Consider the following 12,457-nt stretch of genomic DNA (forward strand, 5'->3'; position numbering starts at 1 on the left):
TCCTGCTTTCACTCTGGAGAGACAAACCACCCCACACCTCCTCCCAGCGGCCCAATAGGCGCTGCAGGTCTCATAAGCACTGCTGATCACTTTCCTTCTTAAAGCAGGGCGTTTAAAGTGGGTGCAATTTACTATTGATGGCCTATTTAAGAGACCATTGTTTTGTTAAGAACTGCAAAGGGGGATTTTTATTTTGAAATCACATGAAAAGCAGCAGTTAGCTGCCTAAAATATGTGCCTTCCTCCAACACAATGAAACACTACTGTTTGTTTAGACTCTAATCTGTTGGTCTTGTCTGTTGAATGTTTGCACCCTGATGCCTGTGGGCTCCGGCGCAATATAAACATATTGCGCAAATCTGTTTTAGCCATTTGCCTTATTACCACAGGTTTATATTTACCAAGCCAAAAAGAGTTTAAGTATAATGTAACATTTTCCTCACATTCTATATGAATAATGCAAGTGAGCCATAAATATTTACCAAGGATGTGACAAGAGAGGTTGTCATCCTGGAGACTGGAGGGGATATTTTCTATGGTTCTAGCCACGTACTGATTTTCAGGGAACAAGTCGTTACATGTGGGTGGACAGCCTAGGTAACTTTTTTTTTTTGTTTTTTTTTTAACTGGTAGACGCAACTCCGGTTCTGTGTTTTTGAGGAAAGCATTAAAAATTGAGCTTGCTCAAGTTCACACCAGGTTGTCATGTTTCCAATGCAGACGCTTACCCACAAAAACGCATAAAAGTGCTATTAAAGCACACGTCTCATGTTTGGATTTTATTTTCTTTGAATATTTCATTATACATTGTTGGGCTTAAAAAGTGGGCACATTTTATACTTTGCTAGTGTAGTTATTGGAAATACTCACGGTTTACCATGTTTATACGTGGTCGTTATCAAATACAAATTAAGGGAACCCGCACTTAATTTGCCACTTGGGCCGACCCTCAATGAAATGTTCAAATCAGAACCCCTCACCTCCTAAAGGCAGTAAAGTTACAGAAATCATGCCCTGCCGTTGAGGCGCTGCTCTTCAGCCAGAGTCCCAGGCTGCCGCCGCACTCGCACCCTGGTCTGGCATATATATCACCGCGCCACTCACCAGCAGGCGGGCTCGGCATCACCGGGCATCAAAACATACCTGCCTAACCTCTGGGTTTTAGCCCGGAGACTCAGGGTTTTCATGCTCTTCTCCAGGGAAGCGCATGGAGTCTCCGGACTTTCGCAGCAGGCCCAGAGTTGCTGCAGCCCTGAGGCTTGGAAGGGCCGGATCAGTCAACATTTGCCACACCTGCATCCCTGAAAAGGTGTGTTTTTTAAATTGTCTATGATTTTCTTATTAAGGGAAATTTATTTGTTTCTGCCAGGGAATCGCTGATCAAGGGCTTGATAAAATGTTAAAGAAATGTCTCAGCAGGACTATACAGGCTACAGACATTTTCCTCTCATTCTCTTTGTTTCTTTTAAGTAACCCACCACGTCGGCATTAGCAGACAAGTGTGTGGGAATGGTCAATTTCTCTGTCAAGCCCCACAGCTCACTGGGGCGGGCTGCTTAGCATTTAAAAGCCCATTCACATGCATCTATGCTAAGTAAATAGCAGAATGAATAACAATTCATACTAGTCTATGCCATGATTTTATTTCCGTCCAACAAAACAAGATCCATACCAGCGTGGAATGACTTAACAGCATTATGGGCCTCGTAGTTGTAACGAGGAAACTAGTGGTATATTCGCAGAATCAACTTAAAGAGGTTGAAAGGCCGTCTTCGAACGTAATGGTGTGTGGGTGCGCATTTCAAAATTATGTTCAGGAGGTCCCCTTGCCTGCAACTGGGATGACCTGGCTGCACATGTTAGCAAAAATGCCTTTATCGGGATCACTGCAATGCTTCCAAATGCAAAAGGACTGTAAAAATGGTAGTTTATTTCAGGGCAGTTTCATTTGATAAAGTTGTGTGTACATAGCCGATCACACAGTCAATATAATTTACCTTTTTAACATGTGGGCGGAGCCTTGTGTAATTGGGAGTCTTGTGTGGCAATGGGCAGTGTATCATTCTCAGAGTTTTTGATTTTCAAATGTAGGCAGGTATGGCATCAAAGCCCGCCTGTGCAGAAAAAGAAGCAAGCATGCGGCTGTGGTCAAAATGGAATCGTCATGGGGGCTTAATTTCCAGCTAGACGAGTTCAACGCTGTTCAAACAGTGAAAGCCCTGTTGCGAAGATGAGGATGAAGAAAGACGGCGCATACACTGAACAGTTTTGTAGAAAGCCCGTGAATACACCAAAAAGCCACTGCCATTTGGAGCTGGAAAACATGCAAGTAAACTTACCCAAACAAGAAGACACACAAAGATCAGCTGTTTCCGAAAAAAAAATCCAAATAGGAAAAACAAACCCACCGGCACCTAAATATACTTGACGCTTCGAAACACTTCCGAGATGTATAAGCACCTTATAAAGACACAATCAAAAATAAACACCTGCACAGCATGAAATCCACCTTCCTCCATGATTCTCTTCCTAAACACGTAGACGTCCTACGTGACAACGTCATGACGACGTAACGGCATTTCAGGGATACGGGAAACACAAATGCGGAGACACGGTATGGCAGCATAAAGGCATTTCAACAAAAGTCGGCGAACTTTTAAACTAACACACAATGCTATCGGGTCTCACGGAGACTTTAAATGTGTGTTTCAATTGATAATGAAAGCAACATAAGTCTTCCCTTTACGAAACGCTCAGCTTCAGTTTCCAGGCTGCTTCAGGTGAGTGAATGTGATCCAGCTCTTGTAGTGCATTTTATATGCATTTCTTTTAGCAGCCATTAACTCAGTTCACTCTCATCCTTTTGTTGTTCTGTTGGCAAGAGGAGCCCGTTTGCAGCCTCTGGAAATGCAAGTTTAAGTAAGAGGCTGCAGCCAAAGCTGTAATTAGTTGTAATTTACTTATCACATGTTGAAATGTGACTTTCTGAACATCTGGTTTGGAAATTACACCGGGCGGCCGGTTGTTGGTATCAGAGACACAGTAGCTGCTCTAAAACTACTTTACGGTACAGTTCAGCCTCTGGAATGCTCGCAGACACGTAAACTGCTGTGCAGCTACTACACAGACCGTGGTCTGGTGATGACATATATACCTACGCCGGCTAATGGTTGCAGACGTATACTGTCTCCGGTTCCATTGCCTACTCCTAAAGTTCTCATGGCTAGAGATCCGGTACTTTCTCTGCAGACACAGAAACACCCTGATGAATATCAGCAGACAACCTTCTCTGGCGCTAATGGTAAAGGCCCATCGCATTCTCTGGTTGGAGCGAATGAGTGCAGCCACAATGCCTGACTGGAGCTAATGACTTTCCATACAGTACGTACCTGCTATCTGCTACACAATACCTGCCCAGTGGCAAATAATTACAGACACAGTACTGGATCTGGGATACCGATTCCAGACACAGTACCTGCCCTGGAACTAACGACGTTTAATACAGTACCCTCTAATCCGTTACATATCTCGGAATACCTGAATGACTGTATGCCCAGCACGTACTCTGGGGCTAATGATTCCAGTAACAATATCTGCTCTGGAGCTAATGGTATTTAACACAATACCTGCTCATGAGCAAATCTGGGGTTAATGACTGCAGAAACAGTAAAAACCCCATGCACACTTTCCTTCTCGTGTGTCCTTTCCAATTCCTAATTCACAGCTGACACCTCGAACCACACTCTCTGAAGTAAACCTACAGCGTAAAGAAGTGATCAGTAGGGATAAACCTTCGTGCCACGATTTTCAAAACGTGTTTGGTTCAACTGATGGGATGCTCATTCACTTCACTTACGCTAAAAAGGCGGTGAACCGTGCACAAAGGACATTTAAATGTGTGCATCATAGTTGTGCCCATTGAGGTGCTCTCTTCCCACCAAATGCACAACTGCGCAAAGCAGAGGGTGGAAAGGGGGTGTTGGGCATTTCAAGTTAATCCCGATTTTCAAAAGAGATGCACTTTTCAAAGCACAGGGAAACAAACATGTCCCTGTGGCTATTTGGAACCGGTGCACATGGGTATAAAATGTATGGGAAGGTCACTTCTGATCCTCTCATGCAATGAGTGAGTGAATGCTCCGTGTAAATAAGCGAGTGAATGTTGAGTCAAAGAATGTGTGTGTTTGTGCTGGGCCAGGGAGCTGATTTTGGCTGGTGAGGGCAGCACAGTAACAATACACTTGGAAAACAGAAATGTTGGCATTTTCAACAGTAAGAACACATGTAACCCTTCTCAAGCCCCACCTTCTCCCCTCTCCCCTCCCCCCTCTATCCCAACACATGTAACCAACAACGCACCCAATCCTGTTCCCCACCCCGAGTACATAAAGATGGCTTCCGGGCCCAAGATTCTGTGGGTGGCCAGCTCTCTGTACCGGCCCTTGCACCATTTGAGAACCCCTTGTGAGTCCAGTCTCTCCCAGTCCCCCTGCGAGTTGGCTGCAGTGTTGGATTGTGCTTGCTTACCTGCTGGAGGAGAACGCTGTGTTATGAACCATTGCAGCTTTAAGAGACTTGGGAGAAAAAAACAATTGCTGCCTCCTATATCCATCACCAGGGGGCGCGTAGCGCCGGTGCCCGAGTCTGGCGAGAGTCCAGTCCCTCCCAGTCCCCCTACGAGTTGGCCGCAGTATTGGATTGTACTTGCTTACCTGCTGGAGGGAAACGCTGCGTAATCAAGCATTGCAGCTTTACGAGACTTTGGAGAAAAAAAAACCTGCTGCCTCCTATATGTAACACCGGGGGCGTGTAGCGCCGGCGCATGAGTCCAGCAAGAGTCCAGTCTCTGCCAGTCCCTCCTGAGTCACAACTGGTTCTCTGTGTGTGTAGAGATGGCAGCCCTCTCCACTGCGCCAAGCGGCGTGCATGTGCGTACCAACACCCGTCTGAAACAACGGCACCTTGAAGGAGTGGATGTCACCTCTGACGAGCGAACTCCGTCCACAACGCTTTTACCAGTGAGTGATGTAAGCGAGGAATGTGATGTCATTACTATAGCAAACATGTTGAACAAATATAGCGCTGTCTCCAGATGTCATCTACAAGCTGTTACACAAACTCTTAATTTAGACCTAACAGATGCTGAACTTCTCGAGGCAGGGGCGCCGGTATCGGAGCTCGCTTACGGAAAGTCAGCATCAGAGTTAGAAGCCGCGATTTAGCTGGCGCCTATGGAGGCTAAGATGGCTGAGCACATTGCAGATTTAGATTGCAGTGTATCTCAAATGCCGGGAAAAATGCTAACGAAGCCGGTAGTGAGGGGTGATCAGGTCCTCAGTGCAACAGCTGAATTATACTCCGACATGATGTTACAGCATGACGAGTGGACAGAAGGGTCTAATAATCATTCACAGGTGAATGTACAGTGGATAGACTATCAAAGTGATCCCTCCGGCAACGTATCAGCAATACAGAAACAGCGAGGCCCGAGCGGAAACTATTTGAAATCAATTGTGCATATGGCTTCCCAAAAACAGGCAGCGTTGCAGGCTCAGTTGCAGTGTGAGACTGAATGCAGGCACAGGGGAAGCCACTGGAACGCGACTTAACAATAAATCCGACATCCAGACAAATGTCGACACCAGCACTAGACAAAAACAAAAAGGGATGGCGCTACAACCAGTCACACAACAAAAAGCAATGCCGAAGAGGGTCATACAGAGTGCAGGGCAACTCGTGACAACCAGCTGAGAGTGACCAAAATGGAGAATTCCGTGTAGGGTAATGTCAACAATGTGAATCAATCGTCGCAGGCTTGGCACAAGGTCACACAATTGACCCTACAAGTAAATCGGGAAAAACAACTTCCGGCATCTGATACAGTTAGTGAAACTCCTGAAAGCCCGGGGAAAAACTAAAGTCTCCCAGGCGACAACGAGCAGGAGGATTATGACTTGCAAAGTCCGGCGGAGTGTCTGAATCACTCGAATGACACAAACAAATCATTCAGACAACCAAGAAGTTGCAAGACAACAAGTCACCAAATGGACAAAAATCAGCTCTCAGTAGCAGGCATCGAAATTCAGAATAGGATGGCAGCACTGACCATATCAATGGCCCCATTTACCAAGTTGTATGAGTCGATGAGCGAGAGTATGAAGGATAATGCCACACTGCTGGCTATGGTACATTCATAATTAGTATACTTTGTAGCTTTCACAACGAAAGTACAAGAGAGATTGAACCATGAAGCAGAAAGTCACAATGATGACAGCTCTCCTGGAAACAACGAAATGGATGAGAACCCTGGTAAACGATAGAGAGCGAAAGAATCCACAAAGAACAGAAAGGAACATATGGCGATGGGGTGTATGGCGACAGAGAGGTGGTATTTACTACAAGGATCCGCAAACTGAGATGTAGGTGGACGACCGCCATAACTCAAAAATTGGAACAATTACTCACAAAAATCCAGCGCTGAGAAGGCACAAACCATTAGCACAAAGGTTATCCACATTAACAAGACTGATGGCAGGAGACGCCGACTCAAACAAATCTTTTGCGGAAAGACAAACGACAAAGGAGCCAACACGAGCAAGTTAAGAACAAAGACAGCAGGGACCAGCGTCAGATAATATAACTGTCTTGTTAGACGCTCGTCAAGGTCATGACATACAAAAGGATGACTTATACCCAATACTTCAATACAACATCAAATTTGCTGCCAAAGTTCAAAGAACAGACCTGGAACACTGTCCAATACATAACAAAAAGGAGAAGACGCATAGGGACAAGAAAGTGAAAAACATCAAAAACTGAGCCAAGCCCAAAGCAAATGGGTCATGTGCCTTTTTACGACACCGCCGCAACGAGTCACAACAAACGCTGGGAGGCAGGGAGGCGCGGATCAAGCATTAGCCAAAGGAGCTGCTCCAAACCGCTGCAAATCACCAGTAATTGAAGCTTCAAGTAGCACGGTGATGCAACACGAGATATCAACAGCTTCAAGCAGAGTGCACATTGAAGCTATGACGTAACAGATCTAATTGACGAGATATCGTTCTACATTGATGAGAATGAGGATGTCTTAGAAAGAACGCCTACACAGAGTCACCAGGTTCCACAAGAAATGCGAAGCAATGAACAGGGAAAATGGTTGCCTGCCACTCCAGAAAGCGAACCAAGGTTAAAAAGAAATCCATCGACAACTGAGGACACGCCACTATTTTTAACTCCATCACCAAAATGAAGAAACATAAAACTTCTTGTTGATGTAAGGCCCCAAGAACACAGTAGTTCAAAGGCAGAAAGCCCATGTGAGTGGAATCCAAATTGTCCTGGAGTTCGCTCACATGGGAGGATGACATACCAGACTTCTGCCACATTGGAGAGAGACGAGGTCGGGGAAAATGGGGAACATCAAGCTAGAGAACATATTCTCAGCTAGAAACAAAGTAAACTTTAATCGCACAAATATGCTGCATCTAATCCACTGTGTACCGTCATTACGGACCATCACCTCGGATGATATTGCAATAGTGGATTATGTTGATGAACTTGGAGCTGACCGGATAATCTTAAATGGTCAAAGAAACCCTATTAAAGAGAAGCCCAGAGATGCTGGCACTTGGCTATGACTTACGGGAATATGGAGCAGAGAAGTTGTCAAAGGACGAAATCAAACAAGTGGGTTGGTCAGGGCAGGATAAAGTCAGTCATAGAATTTATATGTAACTCATCAAAGAGATGAAAGACAAAAAGCCAGCACATATAAAAGTCACAATTGTTAACACCAAAAAGGCGCGAAAGGAGGACGTGTGCATAAGAATGTAGCTGAACCAAATGATGTTGACGACTGGTCATGGTTAGTTTAAGGTCTGACCAAATCAAGGAATGAATAGCAAGAAATCACACTAGACAACTCAGCAAGTATTCTTATGTCTTTGAACGCCAGAGGGTTTAAACCCCTGTTTAATCAGTCGGCCCACCAACTGAAAGGAGCACAGATAATCTACCTACAAGAGACCTGGATACAACACTGCCAGTGTGCAAAGGTTGTGAAATTCTCATGAATCCTGCTGAAAAAGGAACAAATGGCAGACCACATGCAGGACTCCTAACATTGGCAAAGCTTGACAGTAATCTAAAGGTGATTAACATAGGAAATCCAAACCCATACACCCAATGGACTATACTTCAACATGACTAGCGCAAACATCCTGATCCTACGCATGTGGTCATCTTAAAAACTATACTGGAACCCAGCGAAAATCAGGACTAACCTCCTTTTTATTTGCTGTGGCCATTATAATATATAACACATACAGAAACCTGCAAAAACCGCTCATCTTTGTCTGTGGTGATCTAAACATCAAGTGCCTAGACAAAGACCGCTGGCCAGCTTATCATGGATCATTCTGGCAATGCAGATTTGACGCCAATGGACCAAGTTAAGTGGGCACAACTTACAAAATTGCGAAACATCTACTTGTTAAACAGGCAAATCCAGGGAGATATTCCAGGAAAAAAGACCTGGACAAATGGGTCGCAGTTGTCAATAATTGATTACATCTGGATTTTGAGAAACTATCTACATAAAACAACGCGCCTTGACATGATATTCCAACAAATTAGTGATCACAACTTGCTGAGGTTGTCCTGGAACTCTAAATGTGGCAAGGAGAAAGTGCCCACAAAGCAACTATTTAGAATAAAACAAGGAGGAAATTGTTTTGCTGGGTTAAACTGTAGTACCTGGTATTTTCTGATTATGATAATTTGTAACCAAATTGTAAATCGAAGGATTCCACCTACCTGGATCAACACAACCAGCAGAGATGAGTGGAGAATTCCCCCGGTAACCCAATATCCTCCTGAAAGGAAGCTTACAAGTTGACACTGGGTTTCCTGGTAAACCCTATGCGGAAGAACCCTGTCGCTGAAGAGAGCTGGTATGGTTTCTTCAGCGTTGCTTTCTGCTGGTGGTGTCAGTAGAAGTATGACTGCAGCGAGTGCACTTGATTCTGCCTCTTTCTTCTCTGTGGATGAAAGGGTTCAGATCAGGTCTATGGTCTCTGGCTTGGAAACGGGGAGAGCTGAATCTAGCTTACTAGTTACGCTGGAGGCGAGTTTGTGCCCTGGCAAGGATCTGTTTCGGATCTCCGTACGAGATCAGGACGTAATGGTGGAAGTGGTATTTACTGTGATTCCGAATAGTAAGAGGTTGGTGTAGGATAGGAGCTTGGAAGCGAAAAAGAATTCTGAATCACTAAGCGGGTGCTTATCTACCTGTATCACTATGTTCTGCCTGTAGAGGAGAGCCAATGGAGACTGTGGTGTCAAAGCGCTTGTGGGCTTCTGGGTTCACGGCAGTCACGATCGGTTGCCTTGGAAACTCAACAGTGTTTGACAACAGTTGCTGAGATAGCTAGAGCGGGTAAAAAGAATCGCAAACGTATGTCCCATATAACCGAATACAGATATGCTTTCCTGATCCCAGAAACTACCTAAACCTGATTACTTCGGCAAAGCGGGGCGTTCTAAGGATCAATGACTGGTCCGAGCAGTCGTTGGGAAATCACTCATCAAGAATGAGATCACAGCGTACGGATCAGAGAAAAAGTAGAAGGGTTGAGATTGGGGAAAGAATGCAGAAGGAATGAATAAGTGTAGAAGATACAGAATAGGGAAGGCAAACTTGAGCGTAGCTAGTGAAAGAGTAGCAACGCAACGCTGCTCGGGACCTGCATACAGATATGGGCTCCTTGACAACAGGGGTGGAGCTAGCCACGTAGGGGCTCAACTGGAAACCTGAACACTGCACCATCTCAATAACGCCATCTTTGGAGAACCTGGAGAAATCAACCCGATCCCTTTCCACCGGTGCCATAAGGACCATCTGTTGCTTTGGGACATGACAGAAATCAACTGAAAATCAGAAAAAAATACATCAGCTCAATAACTAATACCTTCATCTGGTAGACAGTGGTTCGATTGACACTTCATATGACCTGCTTCTGTCAACATATAGAGTAGTAAAACAGGTTTGAGACAACCTCTTCTGAAACCTAAACAACTATATGTTAGAGCTGTGGTCAAAAAAAGAGTCTTCGACGTGACCTAGCAAAGCTTAAAAGAGATCACACAGTGCTCTCCGAAACCGAGATAAAACTATCAGTGAAAACCAGGAAACAGCAGTATACAAACTGGCTGATTTACCTTTTTAAAAAGCAAAACGACCAGGAACAAGGTGAAGTAATGCTGAGAGCAATGTGTAACTCCTCATGGAAAGACGTGGACTATTATCAACAGAGTCGAGTAGTGGAGTATTGGAAGCAAGCAACACTACTCGAGAGTATTTGCCAGTAATGTGTCAGAAACGTCACCCTGTCAAATCACTGGGTCCTGGAATTCTGGGAGTGCGACATTGAAGGTATGATAAAGAAATCATCTGTGGCTGGGCTAGATGGTTTAACAAACCTAATATTAAAAGCAGATTCGGAGGCTTGGGTAAGATTTATAGCGGCTCTATTTAAGAACATCATGACATGTGGAAGATTACCAACTTCGTGGGCCTCACACATTATTTTTGTCCCAAACTTTAAAAAAGGTCCAAGAGAAGAACCAGCTAATTACAGACCGATAGCCCTCTTAGACGTAATTGGGAAAATCTGTGCATCTAACCTGCAAGTCAGATTAACTCTATGGGCAGAACGTGTGAATTTAACAGACCCGAGACAAACTGGGTTTACAAACGGTATAGGGACCAACCTAAACCTGTTTATCCTGTAATTACTAAAACTAGATGCCATAAAATCGAAAGGCAAACTATTTCTAGCTTTCATTGATTTGAAACAAACATTTGACTGGGTAAACGGGCAGAAATTGTGGGCACAACTACGCACATGGAGGTGCCCTGAAGAGCTTCTAACTGCGATTGAAGCACTCCATAAAAACACAACTATGCGTGTACGGTTAAACGATGAAAGCACCCTATCGGTACCAATTGACACAAAGAGGAGTCAAGCAGGGCTGCCAATTAGCCGCCACACTGTTTAAATTATATCTAGCGTTCGAGTCATGGGGGTCGGTTCGGCTCTGTGAGAGCTCCCGGCTGGCGCCACGTTACCAGCCACAATGCCCAGTGAATTTTGAGTTTGGAGCTGACAAAAAGCGTTGGAGTACGGCTCAGACAAAGGAGCATGCCCTGAGAGTCTTCCGACTCGATTCCGTTATGCCTAACGGCTGTTCCGCCCGAGGGAGACCCACAAAGAGCCCGATCGAGAAGTGAGGCCAAAATGGCGGGCGCTGCCTAAGCTTTACTCGGCCATCGGCGGATCTCCCAGAGAGGAGCCCGTTAATCAAACGGAGGGCTGAGAGGGTGCTGGGACCCGACCACGACATGGCGAAGACACTGCGGTCTCCATTGGACTGAGCGAGAGGCCCCACGTCGGTTGGCTCTCTCATCTCTTCCCGGCTACCCCACCTCTCCCTCCCGCTACACGAACTCTCAGAGGGCCGCCGGGTGGATGCTGCTGGCGTGGGGCATCCACTGCCGGGTCCAACAGCGGGAATTGCCCTCCGTTGCTGCGACGCCGGCACGCCTCTACAACCAACGCCCCGGACATAGCCTGGAACCTCGGTGAGGGGGGCCTTCGCTGCCCTATGGGAGCACCCGGACGCTACAGACTCGCAGGACCGCTGTTATCCTCACTGAGACGCACCTACAGCTGGGGCCCCGGCATCTGGAATCGCCCACGACGAAATGGCCCGGCCTGCACCCTAGACCAGGCCCGACTGCTGCACAGGCCCCGGCGCTCTTACCGTCAATCGCAACTTCCAGGGGGGCTGCCATCTTCCACGGTGGGCCTTGCCGCTTCCCAGTGCCCTCCCGCCGCCACCAGCTGGGGCCTATCGGAGCGAGGCGCTGCTCCTGCAGCTAAGTGATCTCTCTGTGCACATCTCCCTCTCACATTGCTCCAAGCGGCAGTGCACTCAGGACACTCCTTTCCGGATAACCTGCTTCTCCCCACAATCGGGCTGCAGGAGGCGGCCGCCTGGGCTCCGGCTCCCCCTGGTCGCTCTGCGGCCTCCTGGGTCTTGCCTAGTCTGGGTGCCGAAACAGACTCCAAGTAATCCCCCAGTTGCAGGGATCTAGTGTTATCGAAGCGCCATGACCAAATCCAACAAAACCACCAAGCAAACGGACATCCTAGCGCTACTGAACATGCCTGCCGGGGGGTAAAAAAGCAAAAAGGGTGAGCGCAATGAAGGTGGAATGGGAAATGCTCTCCCCGAGGACCAGGCATCCCAGGGGGTTACAAAAGCTGACTTGCATGACCTCCTATCAGCCCTCATCAGGGAATTTCAGAAGGGCACGGAAGAAGTAAAGAGCCAAATTGCTCGTCTGGACAAAAGAGTGGAGGAAATCGAATCGAGGACTGAGGAAATCGAAACC

The 12,457-nt window shown here is 46.4% G+C and overlaps 1 protein-coding gene and 1 long non-coding RNA gene across 3 annotated transcripts in view; one reads left to right on the top strand and one right to left on the bottom strand.

The window, feature by feature from the left end:
- Positions 1–2,551, bottom strand: part of LOC138510071 (uncharacterized) — a 34,256-nt gene extending 31,705 nt beyond the window's left edge. For both annotated transcript variants that reach the window (XR_011280311.1, XR_011280310.1), the window contains exon 1: positions 2,490–2,551. This is a non-coding gene — a long non-coding RNA (uncharacterized lncRNA). The remainder of the gene's footprint in view (positions 1–2,489) is intronic.
- A 152-nt stretch (positions 2,552–2,703) lies between these two features.
- Positions 2,704–12,457, top strand: part of APC (APC regulator of WNT signaling pathway) — a 1,243,184-nt gene continuing 1,233,430 nt past the window's right edge. Inside the window, exon 1 of the mRNA XM_069625497.1 lies at positions 2,704–2,780. The gene's annotated coding sequence lies outside the window, so the exon portion shown is untranslated. The remainder of the gene's footprint in view (positions 2,781–12,457) is intronic.

The sequence above is a fragment of the Ambystoma mexicanum genome, chromosome 6p, assembly GCF_040938575.1.
Source record: "Ambystoma mexicanum isolate Mex_15411 chromosome 6p, UKY_AmexF1_1, whole genome shotgun sequence".
NCBI classification, from domain to species: Eukaryota; Metazoa; Chordata; class Amphibia; order Caudata; family Ambystomatidae; genus Ambystoma; species Ambystoma mexicanum.